The 25095-nt window shown below is 46.7% G+C and overlaps 1 protein-coding gene across 2 annotated transcripts in view; it reads left to right on the top strand.

The window, feature by feature from the left end:
• Positions 1-25095, top strand: part of TSPAN18 (tetraspanin 18) — a 466236-nt gene that overhangs the window by 294980 nt on the left and 146161 nt on the right. The window contains exon 1 of one of the 2 annotated variants that reach the window (XM_069623310.1): positions 20774-21038. The exons of the other annotated variant lie outside the window; for it this stretch is intronic. The gene's annotated coding sequence lies outside the window, so the exon portion shown is untranslated. Of the gene's footprint in view, positions 1-20773; positions 21039-25095 lie in introns of those variants that run through there. 2 annotated transcript variants of the gene reach the window in all.

Here is a 25095-nt window from a genome sequence, read left to right as displayed (position 1 = left end):
GAATGAGACACAATCTGTCACATCTAAGCAGGTCTACAAGTCCATTAATCCAATAGTCATTATGCAAAAAAGTCATGAATATCAGAGAATCCCTCCTCCATTTGAACAATATCCTAAATACACTTTATTGGTCTCATGTCATTAGTTCCCTCTATCTACTCAATCTACCTCCATCCCTAGATCACCCTATTCCTCAGGCCCACCAATTCCCAGTACTTTACACCCTTTCCAAACAGACCCACCATCCTATATTAGACACACCTTTCCCGCAAGTCCATTACTCTACTACTAACCACATCCATTAAATTGGTGGGTCCTCCTCTGCTACACCACGCTCTTCCACTAGGCCACATGCTTGAAACTAGGTACATACTCCAGCCCACCCCCTTTCTCTTAGGCACATCCTCTTACCACTCCCTTTGTACTAGACCACAGCCTATGACGTTGAATTCTTTTGCAAATTATGCCAATGTACTCACTTTGAAACACATGCCTGAAGCAGCTTCTCGGTAATACATTATATGCCACTGGTTGGGAAGATGGAATGCTTTGTCTGTATTTATCTGTAAACCAGGTCAAGGCTTTTACAAAAGATAGATTATTAGGCCATCCCTCTCCCCGCCTTGTGTGCTTTAGCCCCTGATGCTGCAGAGTACTGTTCCCCGGCCTTGGCTATTTTCTACAAACCTCATGAATTAGGGTGTTCAAAATGAAATGGAAACAAATTTGTTGCCATGGCTCACAGTGACAAATAACAGTAAGAAGGTTATTGCGGGGGGATGCACTCTCAGCAGGCTCTGAGTGGTATTGTACCACAACAGCATTCAGCAAAAGAAGGTTTTACCGACACAGCGCAGTAATTGTACCAACACTCTTGGCTGCTTTCCCCAGGTTACTTTTAAGGCGCTCCACCTTGATGGAGGCTTGAAGCAGATGCAGGTTTTCTGTGACGAACCAGAAGAATGATTTGGACACATGGGAGGCATGATGAAGCTTTTTATTTAAATAATAAGATTAAATCCCTACATTGCGCTACTGCTACCGGGAATAGTTCAAACTTAAGAACTAAATAAGGGTGCTCGTTGGTCAGTAAGAGTCAAAATGAAATGTCCACAGTCCAATAGCTTACTTCTAACTTACCCAATCACTTATAGTAACAACTAAAGATTGCCAGTTTGCAAGGTCAGACTGGGACAAGAAATAGGCCCGGGCACCTAAAAAAAGATGGCCCTTAAGGTCTCACCCAAAAGAAAGTGGCCCTCAAACCCTCATCCGTGAATCGTGTCAATGCACAACTTTACAGAAAATGCTACTTATGGAGGATTAATGGTGTTTTGTGCATGTAATATTTTGTGTAAATGCTTGAGAAAATGAGTGATCACATTGCTTTTGCTCTTTCCTAAAAAAAGACATGATCACATGGCTAAATCCTATACTTAATTTGCAGAACCAGACTCAAGGCATGTCTACTAGTGGCTACCAGTAATGAAAATAGATCTGCATTTAATAAGCACTACAGCCAAATGATGACACTCCAAAGTACCTTGCCAGTTGTATTTATGCTCAATCATCACTTAACAACTCATTCACTCCCCTGGGGTGACAGCAGTTGGGCAGAGAGGCAGCGAAAATGGGAAAATTGTGTCAAACAGGACTACCTTACATAACACTGCATTACAGGTAAACAACTACTAGTGGTTACTTGCCCATCGGAGTTCTGGCTGTTGGTGGCTGGAGTGGATACTTGAGGTTTTGTCTGACTGAGAAAACAAACATAAAAATTATAAAATTATAGAAACACTCAACAGTATATATTGTATATATGTCACGTCATTTATAACACGACTGTACACAAGTGTTTCTAGGCATGACAAGACAAGGAAGGGGAGATAAAGGTAGCACAAAACAAACAATCCTACTAAGCCTTATGTCATTCAGATCGTGGAAGTGCAGGGGGAAGGGAAAGGAGATATGCTAGAGGGAGGGGGGAAAGTGAAATAGAGCAATGCTCGAATAAGTACATCAGCAGAGAAAGAGAGAGGGAAAAAAAAGCAGAAGCGAAAAGGAAGGTCTTGAGTTGCTTATGGAACCTTATGTAGTCCTGCTCAAGTTTGAGAGAGGCAGGAAGGCTGTTCCAGTGGGAGGCACCAGCTGAGGAGAGAGATGTACCCCCACTCTGCCTGCAGAAGCGTCTGACCCTCAGAGAGTGGGAGGTGGATGAGCGAAGGGCTTGAGAAGGAAATTGCTTAGGAAGAGAGAGTTGCTTATAGTGTGGTCCCCGCTCCAGAATGCCTTGTGGACAATTCAGAGGGTCTTGAACTGAACAATGCAGAGGGTCTTGAACTTGAACCTTGCAGCCGCAGGGAGCAAGTGGAGAGCTTTCAGGGCTGGAGAGATGCGATCCCTGGGCTTGATGCCAAGGACAAGTCTCGCAGTCCTGTTCTGGATTAGTTGCAGAGGGTGAACAGTAGAGGCAGGTAGATTTAAAAAGAGGCTGTTGCAGTAGGCTTGCCTATAGAGAACCTGGGCTCTGGAGACAGTAATCTTCTAGGGGAAAGTGAGGAAAGGAAGAATACATCTGAAGAGGTGCATTTGGTAGTGGGACTTCTTATAGATGTCAGTGATGTGATGAGAGAAGTAGAGAGTGGAGTCGAAGATGACCCTAAGGTTTTTTGCCTAGCAAGAAGGCGCAGGGAGAGGACCCAAGGAGGGAAGCCAGAGTGAAAGTGGGAAAGCGAGAGCAGGGGTCCCAATGAGAAGGATCTCAGTCTTATTAGCATAAGGCAGAGATCGCTGGAGGCGCACCAATCCTGAATCGCAAATATACAGTCAGGAATTGGAGAGAGGAGGAGGCTGAGAGGAGCCTGAAGAAGAGCTGAGTGTCATGCGCATAACACAAAGTTAGAAGAGCAGGCAGAGATGAGGTGGGCCATAGGTGCCAAGTAAAGGTTGAAATTCCAGGGCGAGAAGTTGGAGCCCTTGGGAACACCACAAGTGAAGAGAAAAGACACAAGTTGGACCTGGGAGGGTCGATCCAGGAGGAAGGAGGTCAACCAGGCTAGGGCCTGATCCGTGAGGCCCAGGTTGTCACAGATGATTGATTAGGATAGGGTGGTTAACCGTGTTGAAAGCAGAGGAAAGATCAAGGAGGATGAGGACAGAGGGAAGTCTAGAGTCGAGATCAGGTCTTCACAGGTGTTCAGAAGAGCAGTTTCCATGCTCTGGCTGCTCTGAAGACAGACAGATGCTAATGGAGACAACCAACAGATTCAGTATGGAGAGTAAGCTGGGAGATGGCCAGCTTTTCCAGGAGTTTGCCCAGGAAAGGAGTGATAGAGATCAGGCGGTAGCTTGCCGGAGAGGAAGGATTGGCAGAAGGCTTTTTAAGGTGGTGGTACACAAGGGAGTGCTTTACGGGGAGGAGAAAATTCCAGTGGCAAAAGAGTGATTGCAGAAATCATCCACGGCTGGAGCAAGGTTGTTGATGTGGTTATCGAGGAGCAGGGGAGCACCTGCTTGGACGACACCGTCATAGATCGGACTTGTCTAGAAACATCACCAGAGTGAAAACTGGGAAAGAGGAGAAAGCTGGAGAGGGGGAGAGTTGACGGGAAAGGGGCGGTAGAGGAAGAGGAGAGAAAGGACAGGATGTCTTGAGCTGTAGTGGTGAGAAGCCAGTGCCGTGCAGAGGGCCTGGGAGGGAACAGGAGAGGTGGACACTGCAGCAGGATTGGGCAATGCCTTGTAGATTTTGAAGAGTTTGGCTGTGTTCTTAGAGGCCGCAGAGATGTGGGCTTGGATGTAGGCTCTCCTTTTGGACAAGACGGAGTCTGTATTGCGTTTGGAGCAGGCGACAGGCCGGTTTGTCACAGGATGTGCCTGATGTCCTACACTTCCTGTCAACCACCCTGCACTTGTGTTTAAGGGTGGTGAGGGTGGAATCATACCAAGAGTTGCACTTGGAGGTAGGCATCAAACGGATCTTCATGACTGGGCAAGGACATCAAGAGTGATAGAGATGGAGAGGTGCAGGTGAGAGATGGCTGTGTGAGAGTGTGAGTCAGCCGCAGGTGTAGGAGGAGGAGAGAAAGTAGCAGCGAAAGCCTTCACTAACACACTCTTCATGGGCCGGATGACCGAGAAGGTGGATGGCAGTGCAGGGGTCGGCTTCACCTGGGGGACAGAGAGCATCAGGTGGGAGGAGAGCAGAAAGTGGTCAGTCCAAGAGAGAGGAGTGGTGAGAGGGTTAGAGAGGGGGTTGTCTGAGTGATGAGAACATCCAGCATGAGCCCAGCCGAGTTTGTCGGGCCAGAGGGTAAAATGGAAAGAGTGAGTCACAGAGGTTGCGAAAGAGCCCAGAGGATGGGTTAGAAGCATCCAGATGGATGTTGGGATCACAGAGGAGTAGAAGTTGATAGGTAGAGGTGAGGCGAGAAGAGGGGAGTTCGGACCACTCAGAGAGGAAGAGGGTGACTTGGCCAGGTGGCCTGTAAATGGTGGCCATAGTGGGAGAGAGGCCAGGAGAGATAGAGAGCCTGCAGACCAGGCATTCAAAGGAGGAGCAGGCCTGCATAAGAATAACAGAAGCAGGGATCCACTCTGGAAAGATCAGAGCTACTCCACCTCCTGGGTGGTTGTTTCTGGATTGGAGAGGATATTGTAACCATCAGGCAGGAGCGTGTCAAAACCTGTGACAGAGCTGGCCGTGAACCATGTGTCGATGAGACCGAGGACATCTAGATCAAGTTCTTCGAGGAGCCGGCAGATGTCAGTAGAGTGTTTGTATGGCAGAGCGAGAGTTGAGAGTAGCGACATGGAGCAGATTGCCACACTTGAAAGACTTCTGTGGAGGGGTGCAGGCTTGAGGTACACCCTGCCGAGGTGGTAGAGGGGCCAGAGAGTAGGCAGTGGAGGAAGAAGGAGGTGGCAGAGTGGCCAGAGATGAAGAGGAAGGTACCATAGAGGTGGCAGAAGAAGGAGGTGGTAGAGGAGCCAAAGGGGTGAAGGTAGGAGTAGCAGGAGAAGGAAGGAAGTTGATACGACACAGGAATCGCCTTTTGAAAAGTAGGAGATTGGACTGAGGACCCTGGACCAAGAATGCTCCTTTCAGATAGACATTAATGATGGCTTGGAGGAGTGGAAGTGGACCAGGAAGACCTCTCACGGAGTGCCACCATTAATGGGAGAGGAGGAAGAAGGGGAGAGAACAGAGACCATATGAGGGGTCCATAGGCCTGGAGAGGGAACACAAAGAGGATATTGGTAAGGGTCTGTCTGGAGGAAGCACTGGTGTAGGTATCTGCGTTAGGAAGGCCTGGGTTGGAGACCAAGATGTCCCTCTTGAACTTCCTCCTCCCAGACTTGGTGAGAGGGATAGGAGATGGAGTAGCAGTTAAAGAAGATAGTAGAGACTGAGAGCACAATAGAGAAGTGCGTTGAGGAAGTATGAAGAGGAGACAGCCCAAGCAAGAGGGTGGGGTTGGGGTCAGGGTCACCAATAGGGAAACACAAAGGGGGAGAGCAGGTTCTCTCAACACAGAGTACAGTGGCAGCAGTAATTACAGTTGGGGGGGCCTAAGAGAGGGCGAACAGTGCAACAATACAATACTAATCACTGGTGGGGGAACAGGTAATTAAGAAGAGAAATGCACACAAAACAATAGTGAACAATACAATAGCACCCACTGGAGGGGGACCTAGGGAAGAAAGAAGAGAAAGAACACAAGTAAAGATAACTGCTGGAAGGGGAGAGCCTAAGAATGCGAGGGGAACAGCACACGCAGAGAGGGGCGGTAAGCTAGAAGTATGCGCAGGTCAGGAAGAGAGAAGATGCGAGGTAACCAGCGCATGTAGAGTAGATGGTAAGGGGAAAGGCGCAGGCCGGGAGCAAGTGGAGCCTCAGAAGCGAGGGGAACAGCGAAGGTAGAAGATGGTAAGGGGAAAGATGCGCAAGGCCTGGAAGTTTAATGGAGCGCAGTTATGGCTACTATCCCTCCCCGTACCTTCTTACTTTTCGGATGCAGATGGATTGCGAGTTCATCATGCGCTCGCACTGTGTGCTGCTACCCCTTCATTGCCAAACTCCAGCGTCACACAGCACTGTGGCCTTGTCCTGCGGGGGCTTTGCCGCAGATGGTCCGATCCTCGATTTTGTTTTTTTAAAGGTTTTGATGTGTGGACGTAGGCGCAACATATTACTTGACGACGGGCAGCGCCTCCTGTGCACCTGCGTCGCACAACACCGCAGCATTATCCTTTGAGGGCTTTTTAGACATACATAGACATACAGTTATGGGTTGATGGTAACAAAGATATGATAAGCAAGAGGTAAAGGAAACCCCCGGATATCAGGCATGAAGAGGAAGTGAAGAGCTAGTAGTGCACAACGTAACAACATTCCAGAAATCTAACAGGTTCCAAACGACCTGTAAACTATAACAATTCCGTGATTACATGAGTCTTGATACTGCAGCATTCCTGCAAGCCAGTAGGAAACCAACGAAGCCAGCAGAATGCATACATATGACCACACCAGACATGCTACAGTCAGGCTCCCACTTACACCCATCAAATAATTTGCATTCTTGTATTGTGTGCTTTATATTGAGCTGCCAGCACCATGTCTCTCAGTGGGTTACCGTTCAAAGTTGACTGTGACTCCGCTGTGGTGTTCTCACTGTTTCCCTCTGTCACTGTGATCACAGTTTCCCTCTGTGTGATACCCTTCGGGGAGTACTCAGATGCAGCACTGGCACTATGATCACAGTCTCCCTCTGTGTGATACCCTTTCGGGAGTATTCAGATGCAGCGCTGGCACTATAATCACAGTCTCCCTCTGTGTGATACCCTGCAGGGAGACCCATATGCAGCACTGGCACTATAATCAGTCTCCCTCTGTGTTATACCCTGCAGGGAGACCCAGATGCAGCACTGGCATTATAATCACAGTCTCCCTCTGTGTGATACCCTTCGGGGAGTACTCAGATGCAGCGCTGGCACTATAATCACAGTCTCCCTCTGTGTGATACCCTGCAGGGAGACCCAGATGCAGCACTGGCACTATATACACAGTCTCCCTCTGTGTGATACCCTTCGGGGAGTACTCAGATGCAGCGCTGGCACTATAATCACAGTCTCCCTCTGTGTGATACCCTGCAGGGAGACCCAGATGCAGCACTGGCACTATGATCACAGTCTCCCTCTGTGTGATACCCTGCAGCGAGACCCAGATGCAGCACTGGCACTATATTTGCAGTCTCCCTCTGTGTGATACCCTTCGGGGAGTACTCAGATGCAGCCCTGGCACTATATTCGCAGTCTCCTTCTGTGTGGTAACAGTGAGTGATTACCAGGATTCAGTAATGGAGGTCCTGGCACCATTTTCCTCATTGTGATGCCCCGCAGGGCTTTCCAGAATTAAGCACTGGCACCTTCTGCCTCAGTGTGATGACCCTAGTCCATTGATGATAGAGGGGACTAGAGGTATTTGCCCCATCTACCTCACTGTGAAATCAAGGTATAGAGGATCAAGAGTTAACACATATTCTCACAGGCACCCCCCAACCCCCATCACCCGCCACTCACCCTACCCCATAATCTTCACATTCCTTCATTTCGACGTCCTGCAGAAATGTGGGAGTAGAGTGGGCGTTGTGTGAACTACCGTCTCCCGAAGTGTGATAAACCCCAGATTCACTGGGCAGGCAATAACCTTTAATGGAAACGACATGACATCATATGAACTAAAGAAGGAACGCATTGTATGAAGAATCACCAGAAAATGGGTGCGATTTCGTTACCAGTTCTCATGCCAGGCTATTTGAAAGTCTGGGCACAACAGACGCACAGTGAGAGGAAACTCATTACTGCAGAGTCCAGAGGGAAGGTTTGCTCTGTTTGGGAAATATATCAAAAATACAATTGTGGGTTGGGGAAGGGGAGAAGGTGTGGTAAACCTGGGGCTCTGGAAAAAGCAGAAACATTTTATGTGGGCCAAGAACATCACACTATAAAGTTTAAGAAACTGTTGAATAGCCCCAAATGTTGCTTATTCAATGAAATTGCGTTACTATATGTAATTAATAGGAAGAGCAGCTAGCAAGAGACATGCGGTTATATTGGGTGTCTATAAGTATCCAGAAATTCAATGGGAAGCGGAGCTGTGACCCGATGGCATGTCCAGCACCGACTCGGCTCTAAAGGGAGTGCTATGTGACACAGAGGGCAAAGGAAGCCACCAGGAGGCAGCCATTTTAGATCTGGCACTAACTAGTGAGGATGTCAATGCGACACGAGGTCCGAGCATTCCAAAGATAAGAAAATCTACTGGAAATCGGTTTAAGCCACTTGAACCGATTTCCGTTTGAATCCGTTTCCAATAGCTCTCAAGAAAGGGGCATTTAAATAGTTTAATGGGAATATAAATAGTGGAGCAATGATGGGCTCGCTTTAGGGTGGCGACGAAAGTAACAATGAAAGGCGATGATTAGTAAAAAAGCTGAAATACATGAGTACATCATCCATTGGTATTTAAACATGAACGTCCTTTGTCGTCTCTAGGGCAGCCTTATCAGGACACAGAGCTTAAGAATGTGTTTAACGTAAACATAGGCCAGGTCCACAACAGCACAAACTAAGCCCCAGGACCCAATCGCATACAATCACTAGCTGGCAAACCGTTTTAACCAGAGACCCCTTACATGGGAGCACATGAGGAGTTCATATATAAGCGGAAAAAAGCAAAATGTAATCACCATGTACCAGCAGAGTTGTACACAGGGTAGGGCCTAAGCGGGCCAGTCCTCCCTTTGTGGGCATTTACAGATATTAATGTCACTGAGGTAGGGAAAACTATCGTATTGTAGTAGTCATTTATATAGTGCCTTTTCCCATTTCTATGGCCTCAACGCGCTTTGTGGTAGATACGCCCTCTGGGACCAAAGTCCAGGTATGGGAACGTTCTAAGAGGAGGCTTAAGATGCATGTGTGCATTTGGTCAGGATTAGGACATAGGAGGACTGGCTTGGCTCCAGTAAGCTACCCAAGAGTTCAGGTATATGGATGGATGCCAACTACATCAGCTTCAGGCCCCACTTGTTAGACAATCTTGGCTACACCTCTGCAGACCAGTAACGCTGACATCTTCTTACGGCAAGATCATAGTATTTTCATTTGAGAAAATGTTGAGAGCTGCTGGACACACGGCACAAATTAGTATAAACCTGTATGGACATGCATCAATCTAAAAAACAGAAGTTTTCTTCCTCTATGAGAACTAGATCGACCTAGCTAACAGGGCGGACAAAATATGCTTGGGCAGAGGTTGCATTGCACATTTTTTCTAATGGGGACTTCTTTATGGCTGCAAATTGTTGATGTCGCTTCAACATCAGCAATTTTTCTTTCCAAATAGAAACATTGAAATTATTTTTTTCTTCTCAATGTGTTTTCTAAAACAAGTTGCAGCACGTGTGACAAACGCCTCATCTCGCCTTGTCAACATCCCTACATCTGGGATTAACTTGCTTTTTTTATTTTAGGCTGCTTCGTGGAGTTCAGATTTCAGCAACATGGCTGCTGTTAATCTCAAAAGCAGAACTCTCTTATATCCTTCTCTGGATCTGTATGTTTCTCCCCTGTGATTGGCTACTGTATGTATGGTGGATCAGGCCTTCTACAGTTCGAGCTCTTGACTCCCAATTTCGGCTGCTTCATTTTGGTTTCAATCTTATGTTATGTTACGTTATGTTACATTGATTTGTACCGCGCACTGCTTCCACCCAGGGGAAGTCTCCAGGTGCTCACGTGGCTCTGCAAGAAAGGGGACAGCCTTGTTTTTTGAGGGTAGCAGGATAGGATAGGCTCAGAACCAGGAAAAACTGGCATCTGTGTGTGTTGGGTTGCAGATGGGTTGATAGCGTTCACTGGCTTGTATCGCTGAGGGTGAGGCCCAATGTCTGAGTTTTTGTTTTATGTGAATGTCTGTTATGTTGGGTGTGTATTTGTGTGTTTTATGTGTAAATTGGTTAGTATTGAAGGTTATGGTTGTGCGCACTAGCTTGTGTCCATAGGGGTAATGTCCAGTGCCTGGGATGTTGTTGAATGAGTTATGTTGGGTGTGTGTTTGTGTGGTGTTTGGCTAGCCCATAGGCGTGCATCGTACAAGAGAGGTGTGTAGGAGGGGAGCAGGTGCCAAGTGGTTATTACATTGGTTACTCTCAAAGTTCTTCTAGGTGGCTAATATAAATTTGATATATGGCTAATTTTCACAATTCTATCTAAATTTGACGCATGGCTAATCTTCACAAATCTCTCTAAATACGACACATGGCTAATCTCCACAAATTTCTCTAAATGTGACGGATGGCTAATCTTCACAGATCTATCCAAATGAGATGCATTATTAATCTTCCCAATATGTCTATTCTAACACATTTCCTGCCACCAAAATACATTTGGGTGCAACACATTTTGTTTCCCACAAAATGCTTCTAAATCCTGCATGATGGCTGCCCCCTAGCATACATGATCATTAAAGCACCCTCTACTACAACTCCCAAAAAAACATCGCGATTACACTGACAGAGAAGATTAAGCATCTTCTGTATTCTAGATTGTTTAGATTGCCTTAAGCCTGCACACAGGATGCTTCAAAGTGCTAGAGAAAAGAAAGAGGGGCATGAGTGTAGCCAATGGCCTAAATTGGGCTAGCTAGAAAGGACTATATACTTGTCCCATGAGGCAAATAAAGAAATACATGTGCAGAAACCAGGGTGGGTTGTAGTAAACTTATTGTTTGACTATTTAGATAATGGATTTACCTGTACTATACCATCCAGCCGACCAAGGGGCGGATGGAAAGCAGGAAAGAATAACTAACAAGGACAGAGCCTCTCCTGCCCAGGAGTGTACTGGGCAGGGGAAAGAACATAAAGAAAGGAAGAAAAAGTTGGATTAACAGTGAGCAAGACGGAAAGCGGCAAAGAACAGCAGCTCTCTGGGGCTGTGGTCCCCAGCACCTCCGCACAGCTTAACAATGTACCTTTTGTGGGCATGGACAGTGTGCCCAGAGCAGGCCGGGTACTTACAGGGCTGTCTCAGCTGTCAGCCCGACCAGGGGTCAGACGAGGGTGTGTGCAACATCAAAGCTTCAGGTCGCATCTCTGTGCCACTCCTGGTGAACCCTGTCGTGGATCCAGGGGTCCGATGGCTGGGCTCAGAAGATATACCCTTCTGGGTTATGTGTACCAGGGCAACCCAGGAGGTGAAGAGAGAGGAGGCTGAAGCCCACTCTACCATGTCAGCTGGGGTGGTGAAACAAATTACTGGGCTGAACATCCTTGCATCCCGGGTGAGGACTGGAACTCCAGAGCTTTAGCCGGGAAGTCAGTTGGCCCGCTCCTTGCACCGGATAGGTGCATAGAATAAAGAGGGCAGGCCATAGCAGTTGCATGCCAAAACTATTGTGTGTATCACCACCAGTCTCAAAGGTGGTTCTAGGAATATTTATTGAAGATTTTGGGGAGCCTATGGCCATCTCTCTCTTCTCATATGTAACCGTCATCCTAACCCAGGCATCCCTGACCACAGGTTAGTAGATACACCAGGTTTAAACCTATTGTCAGGTTCTAGCTTCAGCATTAAAGTCATCACCAATCGCTGAACACCTGATCTCACTAGACTCACTCCGGGACTTCCAAACTCTCACCAGGTGTTCTAATGGGAGATTGGCTAGTTCCTTAAAAGCATGCCTTTTGATTCAGGTCTCTTTTGCCTGTCTTACAGTTCTTCCACTCAGTCTATCTCCGCCCACCAATAGTCTGTCCCTTGCAAGCTCTCCCTTAGTCATAACCTTTCATAGACGTACTCTTCAAACACCCAAAGCAAGGCTTTCTGACATTATGTCCGGACATGCTTGGATGTGGTCCAGCCAACCACTAAGAGGCCTTCAGGAAAACATGTGCCCTGTTGTGGGCGGATTTTAATCTGTTTGGAAATGTTGGCTCGTGCTTTGTCTTTGACCTGTTTTTTTCGACTTGTTCAATTAACATGACATGCCCATTTCACCCTAATCTTGAAGGATGTATGCGGGTTCAAGCACCTAGTTCAGCGCATGCCCAGACTTTGCTAATTCACTGTACCTTGTCTCTCACACACTGCCTGTATCCTGGTTGCTGCCCTGGCCAAGCAGTGCATTTTGGAGCGATCAATTGTAGTTTGAAGCCTAGAAGGATAGTCTATCAGTGAGCGTTGATTTGCTCGCATCCATTCATTTAATCCCCCATGAGCCTCTCCTCTGTGTAGATATTCTAATTGGTTATTTATAAAGCGCTTAATACAGAGATTTCTAAATGTAGACCTGGGGATCGAACCTTTGTTGCCCTGCGTCGTCTTGCTTCCAAGGCGAGCATGTTGCCCCGAAGCTATCCTCCCGGCCCTATGTAAATTTTTGACATGGCCGGCCTGCCAGCCATACTTTCCTATGGTAAAATCCCACAGCTTCTGCCCAGACCATGGTTATGGGATGAATAGTGAAGGGACTATGTGTTTTTCCTCTACTGTTTGATATAGGGGATGGATGTGTTTCTATTGTGTTACTCACCCTTCCCTTGACATTTGTGTTATTGTAGGTACTGAACATTGCCACTTATGCTAGGATTTCTTATGCGCGATCGAGTTCTGGTGAACTATTTAAGATTTTAAAAGAATTTGAAGGTAAAATGTTCTCGCCTCCCCTGTTAGCGATGCTAGGTGGCACCAACGTATCCAGGATCAATTCATGGCAAGAGTGGCCACTCATCGGCAGGCTATTCTAAATTGCCAGCAGGGTCTTTCTGCTGTAGTCCCTCAAGCATGATCAATTCTGGATTCATGGGCTCTGCTTATTGTTCCTACTTTTGAATTTCATTCTTTTACGGAAAAATACATTCTTGAAATTGTCACTAATTTAAATCCTATCATCTGTTTGGGTGACTCCTGCCCAGCTACTTTCTTTAAGGCTTCTTTTAATTTTCTGGTGCCTTGGATTACTAGATTGATTAGTCTGTGCTTTAGTGAGGGCTTAGTTCCAACGTCCTCAAAGAGGTTTGGATTACCCACTCATTGAAGAATGCAACTGGTATCCGATTACTCCTACGAACTATCAACCTTTTACCAGTGTACCTTTTCTTTTGAAGATTCTTGAGAGAGTGGCCTATCTTCAATTCCAGGAGTTTGTTGAAGGCAATAATATACTTGGTCTGCAGCAGTCAGGTTTTAGATTACAAAATGGGACTGAGACCGCTTATCTCGATTTCAAATCAATTTTGTCTAATATTGTTGAAGGCGGTCGTCCTGCGCTCCTAATTTTGCTAGTCTTGTCTTCAGCCTTCAACTTGGTCGATCATAGACTCCTTGTTGATAGGTAAATGCTTTGGCCGGCTGTTCTGAACCTACAGCACGTTGGTTCTCTTCTTTTTTGGGAACACACTCATCTAGGGTGGCAGTGGATGGGGCTGAGTCCATAACAATATCTATCATGTGTGGAGTGCCTCAGGGCTCTCGTATTGCACCTACCATGTTTAATGTTTATATTAAACCTCTCTTGGTCCTTCTTGATCTCCTGGGTGTCCGTTATACCAACTACACTGATGACACGCCGGTGGTCCTTGATCTACCAGGCAATCACACACTGGACTCTGAAAGCATACATAAGATCTGTGGGGCTATCCAGGATTGATTTGCCCTGAATTCCTTAGCACTAAATAAGGAGAAAACTTAACTCTTGATTGTGGCTACTGGCCTTGGTTAAAAAAACTGTGCCCTTTGTAAAAGAATTTCTGCATTAATGGATGCATAATCAGGGTGGCTGATTTGGTAAAAACCCTGTGTGTTCAGTTGGATTCTGATCTATCCATGAAATCACAGGTAGCTCACTTGCGGGAATCCTGTGGGTATTATATGATATGTTATATGTACTTGTTAAGCGCACGGTCGCCCAAAGGCATCATAGCGCTGGAGACGGAGGATAGAGCCCTTCTGTTATAGCTATAAAAAGACGGCCTAGAAGAGGGTGGTTTTCAAGACTTTTCTAAAAGCCAGATGGTTAGAGATTTTTCTCAAATCTGGGGGCAGGTAATTCCATAGGTTAGCTGCAGCTATGGAGAAAGCTTGACTGCCTATCCGGGACCGGTGGAACCTCGGAACAACCAGGAGATCGGCAGAGGAGGAGCGAAGATCACGTGAGGGGAGGTAGCGAAGAAATTTAGCCTGAAGGAACTCCGCTCCCTGGGAATGAACAGCCCTATGGACAATGCACATAGCCTTAAAAAGGATGCGCTGTTTAACCGACGGCCAGTTGCGCGAACGCAGCACTGGAGAGATATGAGCTCCATATGGAGTGCCTATGGCTAGCCTGGTCACTAGGCTCTGTATTTGTTGTAATCGCTGTATCAGGCCAATAGGCTGGGCCAGGTACAGGGAGTTAAAGCAATCCAGGCGAGATAGGACCAGAGCTGCAACAATCGGAGAGCGAAGGGATACAGGTATCAAGGGTAGAACCTTCTTCAAAATCTTAAGTTGATAGTGGCCGGGTTGACACACCACCGCCACCTGGTTTGTCGTAGATAGGGTGTCACAAAGAATGACCCCAAGATTTTTTACCTTGCTGACTGGTCAAGGAAGGGGACCCAGAGTAGAAGGCCAATAGGCAGAGACCCACAGAGAGGGATCAGGGGGGCATCCCACCACCAACACCTCAGTCTTATCCCCATTAAGCTTAAGCCAGTTGTGGTCCATCCAATCCCCCACAGCCCTCAGAAGGTCACAGAGGCGTGCTGAAGCTATCTCCTGGTCCTGATCAAGCCGGATCAGGATTTGGGTGTCATCGGCGTACGAGTAACAGCTGAGGCCAGGGAGTGGGTGAGACACACCAACGCCCAGATGTAAATATTTAACAAAATTGGGCATAAGGAAGAACCCTGGGGGACACCACATGTAAGGACGCAGGGTAAAGAAAGAAAGGGAGGCATAGCCAGAGTTTGTGTACGGTCCGACAGAAAAGAGGTAAACCAGTCAAGAACCTGGCCAGAGATTCCAATCTGTGCCAGGCGTGACAGTAGGATGGGGTGGTCGACTGTGTCGAACGCCGCTTGGAGATCAAGCAAAATCAAGGCTCCGACCCCCCCAGAGTCGACCAGTCTAGACATGTCATCCTGGACGGACACCAACACACTCTCAGTGCCTCTCCCTGGTCTGAAACCTGCCTGGGCAGGGTTAAGGATACTGTTAGTTTCTAAGAAGGAGGAGAGTAGAGGAGCAATTAGAGATTCCAAAAGTTTAAAAAGAAAAGGAAGCAGGGAGATAGGACGGAAGTTAGCAAGAACCGTGGGATCAAGCGAGGGTTTCTTCAAAAGGGGTACTAGCCTGGCTGATTTCAGTACAGAGGGGACATAGCCAGATTGGCAGGAGTCGTTAACAGCAGAGTTTAGGGCTGCCAGAAGGTTGGGAGGATCTTCTTCATAATCTCCATCAGTATAGCATCCGCGGGGGAGGACAATTTAATGCGATGGATAGCTGAAAGAACTTCCGCCTCAGAGAAGAGAGGGAACTTCGACCATATGACAGAATTATCACTAGACGGAAAAGGGGGTGGGCTGCTGACATCCGAGGTCAGTACAGTACGAGAGTTAGCAATATTAATGCGGATGGTCTCTATTTTATTGATTAAAAAACGGGACAGATCGTCGCACAGTTCTTGGGTAGGTTTCACCCTGGAAGTAAGGGCTTCAGCAGAGGTTAAAGATTTAACTACCGAAAAGAGAGCTTTGGGTTGGCAGAGAGCAGTTTCAATCTTATGGGAGACAAAAATAGCTTTGGCCGTTTTGATATCAGCCAAGCAGGTGGACAGACAGGCTTTGTAAGAAATTCTAAGATCGGGATCATAGTTCATACGCCATTTACTTTCGGACTATCTTAGCTTCAGACGGGCAGTTTTCAGTTGTTCTGAGAACCAAGGTTCAGAGGGTAATCTGCGACCTTGAACTAGTTTCAACGGAGCATAGGTGTCAGCAGATTCCTGAAAAATCTTGGACAGTGAGCACATAGAAGGAGGACTCCCCGAGTCGCATATGCTAATTATATGAGCACTTAGCTCTTTAGGGTCGACCGAGCGCCATGAGTGCAGAAGCATTTTAGGTGGGCGAATCTTAACAGGAGAATTTTCAACCTGAAATATGCAAGTTAACAAGTAATGGTCAGACCATACCACTGGTTCAATGGTATCCAGAGCCAGAAGAGAATCTTTCTGGAAAATCAGGTCAAGAGTATTGCCCAGACTATGAGTGGGGCCATGGGTCAGTTGGTGAAGGTCAAGGTCCAAGAGACTGTCAAAAAAGGAGCTAAGGTCATTAGATCTAGGAGTGTTATAGCAGAGATTGAAATCTCCTAGCTCTATTAGATTAGTATAGTGTAGGGCCATACCAGCCAATAAGTCTGGGACTGATACCCCAAAACGTCCTATAGGTCCTGGTGGGCGATATAACAGCAGAACGTGACAGACACAAGAGGGCAAAATAACACATCTAAAGAACAATGCCTCCATATTTAGCTCATAAGGGCAGGGTAATAGAGTAACATCATACTCAGATCGAAATATAGCAGCCACCCCACCACCACGCTGGGGTGGGGGAGGTCAAAATGAATGATACGATATTCTGGAGGAATAGCTTGCACAAGTGCCGGAGCAGAGCTTTAAACAAGCCAGGTTTCTGTGAGGCAGAGCAATGATGGTTGTTTACACATTAAAAGATCGTGGATTTCCCCAGTATGAGCAGGGAGAGAGCGAGTATTTAGTAAACATAAGGAAGGCGCTTTCACCGGAGACTGCCTTTCATGGGAGGTTTTATTAAGGGTAGAGTGGTTGAATATCAGGCAACTTCTCCAACCCGCTGGCCAGATCGTAGCCGTAGGTGCCAGAGAGAGGATTAAGCTCCTACTGATAAAGCCGTCCCGCCCCTTCCCGGCACAGACGGGCACAGAAGGGCTTGCCTTAAGCGCGCCTTCGGCTTGCAGAAGGCGTGCTCGCTGCACACGCTCGCTGCGCTGGCGGGTGATAATGCACATTTAAAGCCGGTGCCGGCCTAGGAGAGGGGAGAAGCCCCACCTCCAAAGAAGTGAAAAGAGGACTAAGCCTCTAGGGAGCAATGAAAGTGTACGAAACACACGGAAACACAGAAGCACACGGCGTGCAAATATAATTAAATGCACACTTTAAAATAAAACATTAAAATACTACAACAGTCAATTCAACAGAGTGGCTTTAAATGGCCTTCCAGCACAGGGACAGCGTCACCTCTCAGATATGATATGATATGATAGGTTATTTATAACGTGCTTAATACCCAAAGGTTTCTAAGCGCAGACCTGCGAACAAACCTGTGTTGCTCTGTGTCATCTTGCTTCCAAGGTGAGCACGTTGCCGCTGAGCTATCCTCCCAAGACAATGTTATAAAACTTTTGAATCGAATTCATCCTTTTGTTTCCCTGAGAATAACACCCTCTTTGACAAAGCCTTGGTAAATTTGAGGCTGCATTTCTGTAATAGTCTTTTGGTTGGAACATCTAAGGACAATATTCATGCTCTGCAGGTTACCCAGAAAAGGGATGTGCGTGCCGTTTGGGTCTCACCAGACGTGAACATATCACATCAGCTAGACCTTCTCTGTAATGGCTCCCAGTTTGCCACAGGATTACCCATAAAACCATATCTATGGTTTATAAATGCTGGACGGCCACAGCTCCTCACTATCTTTCGGAGTGCCTTTCTTTGTACCAACCCACTGGGACTCTGCATTCCAGTAATGCCCAGCCTCTTTTTAGGTTGATCATATTTGGTGGTAGTAGCTTTGATGTCCGTGCCCCAAAGACTTGGAATGCTCTGCCCCTCTCATTGGTGTTGTCTGGTTCCCTTCAGCTTTTTAAAAAGGCTGTTAAGACCCATTTCTTTAATCTGAATCCAGACTAAACGGCTGCTTGTCTCAATCAGCTATTCCTTGATTACGTCTTCACCTTCTTTGTGTTGTATTTGTAGTGTGTCCTTTTTGCGTGCCCTCAGGCCTATGGGCGTGTGGCGCATTATAAGCAATAAAATAAAAACCTAAATAAACGGAGAACCACTCAAGATGTCAGAAATGTCAGAGGAGCAGTGGACACATGTAGCGGTTGACTTCTTCTGACTGTTTTGAGGTGGAAAATATTGAATGGTGATGATGGAGGAATTCTCCCGTTTCCCTTTTGTACAAATGATCTTGTACACTGCCGCTAACACCATAATTCCTGAATTAGACAACATCTTCTTGGTGTGGGGCATTCCTGAAATATTAAAATCAGACAATGGGCCGCCATTCAGCAGTCTGGAGTTTGCACGATTTATGAGTCACATGGGCATATCCCACCGGAAGATCACACCGCTATGGACGCAAGCTAACGGAATGACTGAGAAACGTATGGGGAGCCTCAAGACCGTACTTCAACAAAATGAGCTGAGTAAGATGTAGTTGAACCAAGCAGTATGCAACATGCTCAGGGATCACAGAAATTCGCTGCATGGAACGACGGGAAGGTGCCCATCAGAGTTTGTGTTTCAAAGGAAAGAAAAATAGAGACTTCCCCACAGAGAACACTCTCGGAAAAATGACCTCCTGACATTGCAGATTGAGGATGTTGTCAGGAAACAGGAGATGGAAAGATATGCTATTGAAAAACGGAAGGCAAAGCCTTCAACACTTCAAACAGGTGACAAGGTTCTTGTGTGTCAGAAACAAGAGTGGAAGCCGCAGGCCATATTTGATCCTGCTCATTTAGTCATTACGCAGATAAATGGATCCATGGTGACTGCCCGATCTCCTAGAAAGGTGATCACATGAAATGTCACAATTTAAGCTTTAACGTGAGGGAGAGAAGGAGCATAATGAGAAAGGGAGTGCTGAAGAAGTCAGTCAAGAAAGGTCAAGAGATGATGATGCAGGATCAATGGAGCATGGCCCCGCAGTACAGATGCATGCAAGACCAAATCAATGCATCGCAAGGCCTGTGAGACTGTTTGAGGAAATATAAAACAAACTGTGGGTAATGTGTTTTGTTTTGCCTGAGAGGGGAAGATGTGTCCAGCAAGGACACAGTTAAGGCAGCGTGATGAGGAGCCTCGAAACGCGGACTGGGATGAATTAGGATGCGTGGGCTCGCGCATGCGCATTTGGTTTTGCTGCATTCGCGGCAGAGAAACAGAGAAAGATAGTAAAGAAACTCGTACTTCTCCCAGTTTCTGTGTCCCTAATTTTGGTGCATTCCTGCGCAGCGGCAGCTCAGGTCAGCAGTAGTCTACACAAAGAGAGACATACAAAGTTCCTACTCCTGCCCCCCATTCTGTAAAAACGAAACCTGAGTTTGTCTCCATACCCCACCATTTACTCTTCCTTCCCATACCCGCCCCACCCCAACACTTCCTTTCCTGTGTGCCCCATCCACAGTGGATTACAAAACACCATCATTAAGTTTCTTTTGACCTGCTTTCTGATGTGACGATTCAATTTCCTTGGTGATTAATCTTAGGCAGTGCCTTAAGTGGCACCGCAAAATGAGCCAGGGCTCATCAAGGGGTTGTGGCCTAACAGCGGGGGGGGGGGGGGGTGGGGTCACCTGCTGGCTCATTAGGCCACACCCCTTGACAGCCCCGGCTCAATGGGCTACAGGCACACCCGCCAGGCAGCCATTTGTAGAGATCAGCACCCTCCTAGAGAGTGCTGATCTCAGCATTTATTTTCCATTGGCTTGCCTGGCAGGAGACAGCACCTCGCCTATTCAGCCTTAATGGTGGCACTGTGCCTCGCCAGCTGGGGAGGGGCAGAGTCATCATTCAGGCTGAAAGGGTGAGGCCGCTGGAAGCTGAGGCCTTATTCCTAAAGACTGAAACTCCTGCAAATGTGCGGAAGCTTCAGGATTTAGAAAACAAGGCCGCCTCATGTCCAGCAGCCTCATGTTTCTCTCCATAATGGTGCCTCCGGCCCACGGGCTTCTCTTGCTTGAAGGGATGCATCGCATGTGCGGCGCCTCCATTTTGAATGAAACACATTTTTTGTCTGAAGCCTGAAGCTCTCGTACACGAGCGAGAGCTTCAGGCCTTAGAAAAAAATCCTTGACCTGTAGTTGCCGGGGCTGCCAGGGGAGATTAGTGAGCCCCGCCAGGGCCCCGCCTCAAAACGAGATTTCAGAGCCTGCCCGGACTCGTGTCCGGCTAGCCCCTGCACACTTAAAACCCTGAATTCTTACGCCAAATGGGTCTGCAGAAGTGCTGCTTCCTCCGAATGAACGCAAGGAGGAGGTTCTTCAGCTTGGGGGGAAACATGGCCCACTAAAAGTTTCCCCGTTTTTCGTGACAAACTGGCTAGTGCCTATAGGAGTGTCTTAGGAAAGACATGCGTTAAGTGGTACTTTTTAAAAACACATTGGACTGGTAATATAGATCTAAACTACCCGTTACATAATAATAACATGATCGGTAATCAAACTAGCCCACATTGGTCCAAAAATCTACTGCGCCACTAGGGGGCCACAACCTCGGGCATTGCCCTAGCTTTCAATATGCCAGTGGCAGGCTGACCGAGGCCTGTCCATCCCTGCGTGTACAGTTCAGTGACAGCGGTCTCGCTTGCTTTAAGGAACGCTGTACGGAAGGCTAGTACATTCAATCCAGGAAAGAGGGTTGCGTCATAAATCTCCCTCCTCGCCCTCACTCAGCCCAATGGCTCCTCAGCCTCTGTGCCAAGCTGCCGGCCGCGGCGCTCTATCAGCAAACGCGTTACGGCTTTTGGAATTCTTGGGCTTGTGGCTGGCCGTGTTGCCACGGCGACAGACCAGCATATTTTGGGATGGATTACAGCATCATTAAAATCTGCCGTGAGGTTAGCGCAGCCCTCCGTTCCGCTCCTTCTCAGCTGAGCCAGTGAGCCGGAGGCGAGAGAAACCAGACGTGCCAGGGAAGCCGTGGAAATAAGTTTACTCGGGTAAGGTGTGAAATTCCTTTTTCTTTCCACGTTGGTTGCGAATCTTTGTGAACGTCGTGAGACGATGCATGTTATCACAAGGCGCGTTCACTTTCATGGTGGCCGGCATGTATCAGAAAGGTCTATTGCGGGGTGGCACTGAGGCTTTTTTCTTTATGGGCCTGTCTGTTCGCTTTCAGTTTTACAATGTACTTTTTTAGCTAGTTGTTTTTGTTGTGATCTACTGTTTCTTTATCTCCAGTTGTGTTATGAATATGTATTCTACACCCAGTAAACTTGCATCAAGAACGATTTATTTTCCTCACATGAGGACTTCACCAGGTCCTGATTAAGAGGCCACTCTTATAATAAGAGGGCACTCAACCGGGTGTCTTTTATGACACTAACCACTAACAACAGGGAAGCCATGTATGCAGTTGTCTACAGTTTTGAGCTATGTATAACATAGCACGGTCATGTAAGAGCAAGACAATTGTCTGGAGTCAAAGGCTTGCATTTGGGTAATTTGCATACCCACAATGCCTTGATCATGTGGCTCTGAACTGGAAATACATTTCCCGTGATGGTTAGGATGTGGCATGTGTGACTTGGCTTAAAATACTTATTCTGCTATCCTAGCATTGTAAAAGGGATAGGCGGTCTATGGCAGCCATTTCAAACTGTTCAGATCTTGGAAATAACCTAATAAATCAAGAGTGCAACAAATGTTACATTGTGTGGATTGATGGCGACCACCCAGATTAATAAATACATATATTAATGTATTCAGATTATGCTGGCCCTGATGTCATAGTCAGAAGACTCCATCTGTTCACTTTTGATGTCATTGACCCAAAACATCTGCTGACTTGAATTGACAGATTGTACGTGATGTCTGAAAGACGACCCAGTATCTGGTTACATTTAAGAGATTGATGTAAACATATGGGGCCATTTTACATTCCACGGTTTGTCGTACAATAATCAGAGGGACATAATGTTCTACCATTTATAGTGCCATAGACGGGGAAAAGTGTTGGTTTCAATTGTCTGTGGTGCTGTAGGTAGGGACAACTAACTGTGTCCATTCCACTGGTGTAAACATTGACCCCTATCTGTTTCCAGTGCACAAACTCCATGCAATCTCATAGACGAGGACTGCATACTTTTACAGTCCACAGATTGATTTCAATACTTTAAACCTGGTTTGCTGTCTGTTGGCAGGCCACCCTTTGCATTTCACTCCCTTTATGGAAACCGAATTTGTTTACATTCGACTGAGAGTTTGTGTTCTCGGAGATACAAACACTGTGTTTCTCTCTTGTCCATGACAATTACCGCTGTATCTATCAGTGTTGGTCTTTACAAATGCCTTCAGTTGCCATTGTTGGTGATTTTGAGAAATGCCTCTTCCAAGTATGGATGTTTTGATGCTGCTTGCAATTATCAATAATAACTTTCACTAGTATAACTTCCGGACGTTGATTGTGTCCTTCCCTAATGCATGTTTAAAACGATTATGGAGTCCACGATAAACACTTCCATTGACCATTAATGGTGTACACGATGAACATCTCTCCATACTTTTGACAGTGTCTCTGATTAACAGATTTCTCTGCTATCAATGATGTGAATGAATGCATTGACCATGTGCACATATTTCAGAAATGACTGCATTCCTTCATAAGCTCTTCTGTCAAACATTGATGGTGTTGATAGCGGAGGCCTCCGCAAACCATGGATACCATCTGATAGCTCCCTCCAACAATCAATAGTGTCTTTTGTGATAGCATCTGACAATTATCTGGTGTCCTCCAGAAGCACCTCATCCAATTGTTGATATTGTGCGTGAGAAATGCATGTTTAGGCAATGTGTAGTGTCCTGGCAAGTGTATCTTCCCACCACTGGTGGTATTCATGCCAAATGTCATCTCCTCCCATCATCGGTGCCATTGCCAAATGCCTTGTGCACATCATTGGTTCTCTTTGTTATTGCTTAAAATAAATTGTCTCTTTGATCAAGGATTGTTTCAACAACACTAAGCTCCCATGAATCATTTTTCTATTATTCACACCTTGAATTGATGGCCTCTTTCCATTTGCCTATGTTTTTCCTCCCTGTCTAATTCTGCCTTCCTTTCCCCTTACTGTGTTGTTTTTCCATCCGGTCTTCCTTTCCTCAATGACACCTTACTTTGCATCACACTGTCGTCCATCCTTTCTTCTGCTGTTTTCGCTTTACTCCAATCCTTCCTAACTAACACCCACCCTGCTCCTCCTTCACCCCTTCCTTCCATCCTTACTTTCTTTATCTCTTTGACCTCCCCAAAAATCTTGATGATCTTCTCCTGTCTTTACTTCATCTTTTCCAGCCCCTACTCCCTTCCATCATTTTCCCTTCTCTAATCCTACCGACTTGCTCCCACAACCCTGTTCCTCCAGCCATTCTTGATCTGTTTGTTCCTCTTCCGCATCACCCATCCTTCTTTCTTCTTTCTTCTTTCCGTTGTCCCTTCCTCTCTCACTCACTGCTTCAGCCCTCTTGTCTTTACGCCCGATTTTTCTTCCTCAATCTCTTCTTCGGCTGCTTCCATTTTCCCATGTCTTTGTTCTCATCCTATACCAATTTATAAACATTGAATGTATTGAAGCCCCCTCATCATGACCGGCTCAGGATTGTGTGTAGCTTGACTCCAGGAGATAGGAACATGCATGTAGTTGCCTCACATAGTGGTGGTGACCACAGCAAGAAAAATACATGTTTCATGTCAGAAAAAACAGACATGGTTTTATTGCGAGTTCGTGAAAGTGTTGATGGCCTAAAGCCTTACTGTACATTTGCGTGACCTGTTGGTTGTGTCCAGACATGATCTGATCTAAGAACAAAACTGTGCCCCCCATATTACATTAATATGTGTATGCTGCATTTTGGGGCACTGGCATTTTCTGAAGCCTAAGGTGATGTGTGCAGTCCCACCAGCAGAGGCAGAGGTGGGACTGTACCATGTCTTACCTGATTAGCAGGAAGATCTTGCAGCAGGGTGGTTTTTCTAATTGTGAACATCCACACCTCGTGTTGGAGAGGCTGTAGCGGGCAGGTCCTGTAGGAGTGTTCCTTTGCTTTCTCTTTTTAGCCAAACCACAGGGTGGGGGAAAGTAAAGGGTGATTACCAGAATCCTTTGCTCATCTTAGAAGAGAATGAGGCAGGGCACACGGGTAAGGGCACCAGAAGTGGCCGTTTGTACCATTGCTGCCATTTAGACCATCTAACGTAGATTGATTCCATCAGATAGCCCTGCTCAACTCACAGACGCCCTGTTTAAGACTGGATTCTGGAGTAGACGTTAGTGAATTGGCGGGCGGAGTGGATGGCTCGGCCCCCTTGCTGGCTGCATTTTCACCAGGCACCACCTGGCAGATGCGGCCCGGCCTCTCTCTCCATAACCACCCCTGACTTTCACTTCACTACCTTGCCAGGCCAGATGTGGGATAAAATAGCCTTATAGACGGCTCCCTTGGGCCGTGCCTCCGCTTTGGCATTTAACTCCGCCTTCAAGGCCCATAACGCCCGGTGCAGCCCTTGGGGTAGGCTGTAAAGGTTTATTAAAAGATTGTATGGCTACTTTAAGCAAGGGTGATCATTTTAATCCTTTATGTTCCTTTTTGTTGCATGAACAGATGTCATTTGTGTCAACTGTTCACTCGTACATGCATTTCTGTGGTGGATGCTTTAGCTTGTTGCTGAGGGTGTGTGACGTCTGCATGATTGGCAGGAACACATCCGCTGGTGTATAGCATGGGAGGTTTGGGGTACCGGTGTATTTAGCTGGTTTGACTGGCTGTGCCATTGCTAACAAAATTTAGTCATCCTTAGCTGTCAAATTTCGCTTTTGGAGTTTTTTTTTTTTTTTTACGTGTGTATTTATTTTTGATTTGAAAGTAGGGACATTTTTAATTGTTTCTTTATACTATTACATTGCCGAGCATCTTGTAACCCAGGCCCTTCCGGCAGGAGCATTTGCCCGTCTGATGACAAGGGAAGCACTTCTGTGTTGAGGCTCATTTTCTCTCTGTGCA

This window comes from Ambystoma mexicanum, chromosome 11 (assembly GCF_040938575.1).
Source record: "Ambystoma mexicanum isolate Mex_15411 chromosome 11, UKY_AmexF1_1, whole genome shotgun sequence".
In the NCBI taxonomy this organism is placed as follows: domain Eukaryota; kingdom Metazoa; phylum Chordata; class Amphibia; order Caudata; family Ambystomatidae; genus Ambystoma; species Ambystoma mexicanum.
The sequence above is the reverse complement of the archived record's forward strand: the minus strand, read 5'-3'. Positions and strand labels throughout refer to the sequence as shown.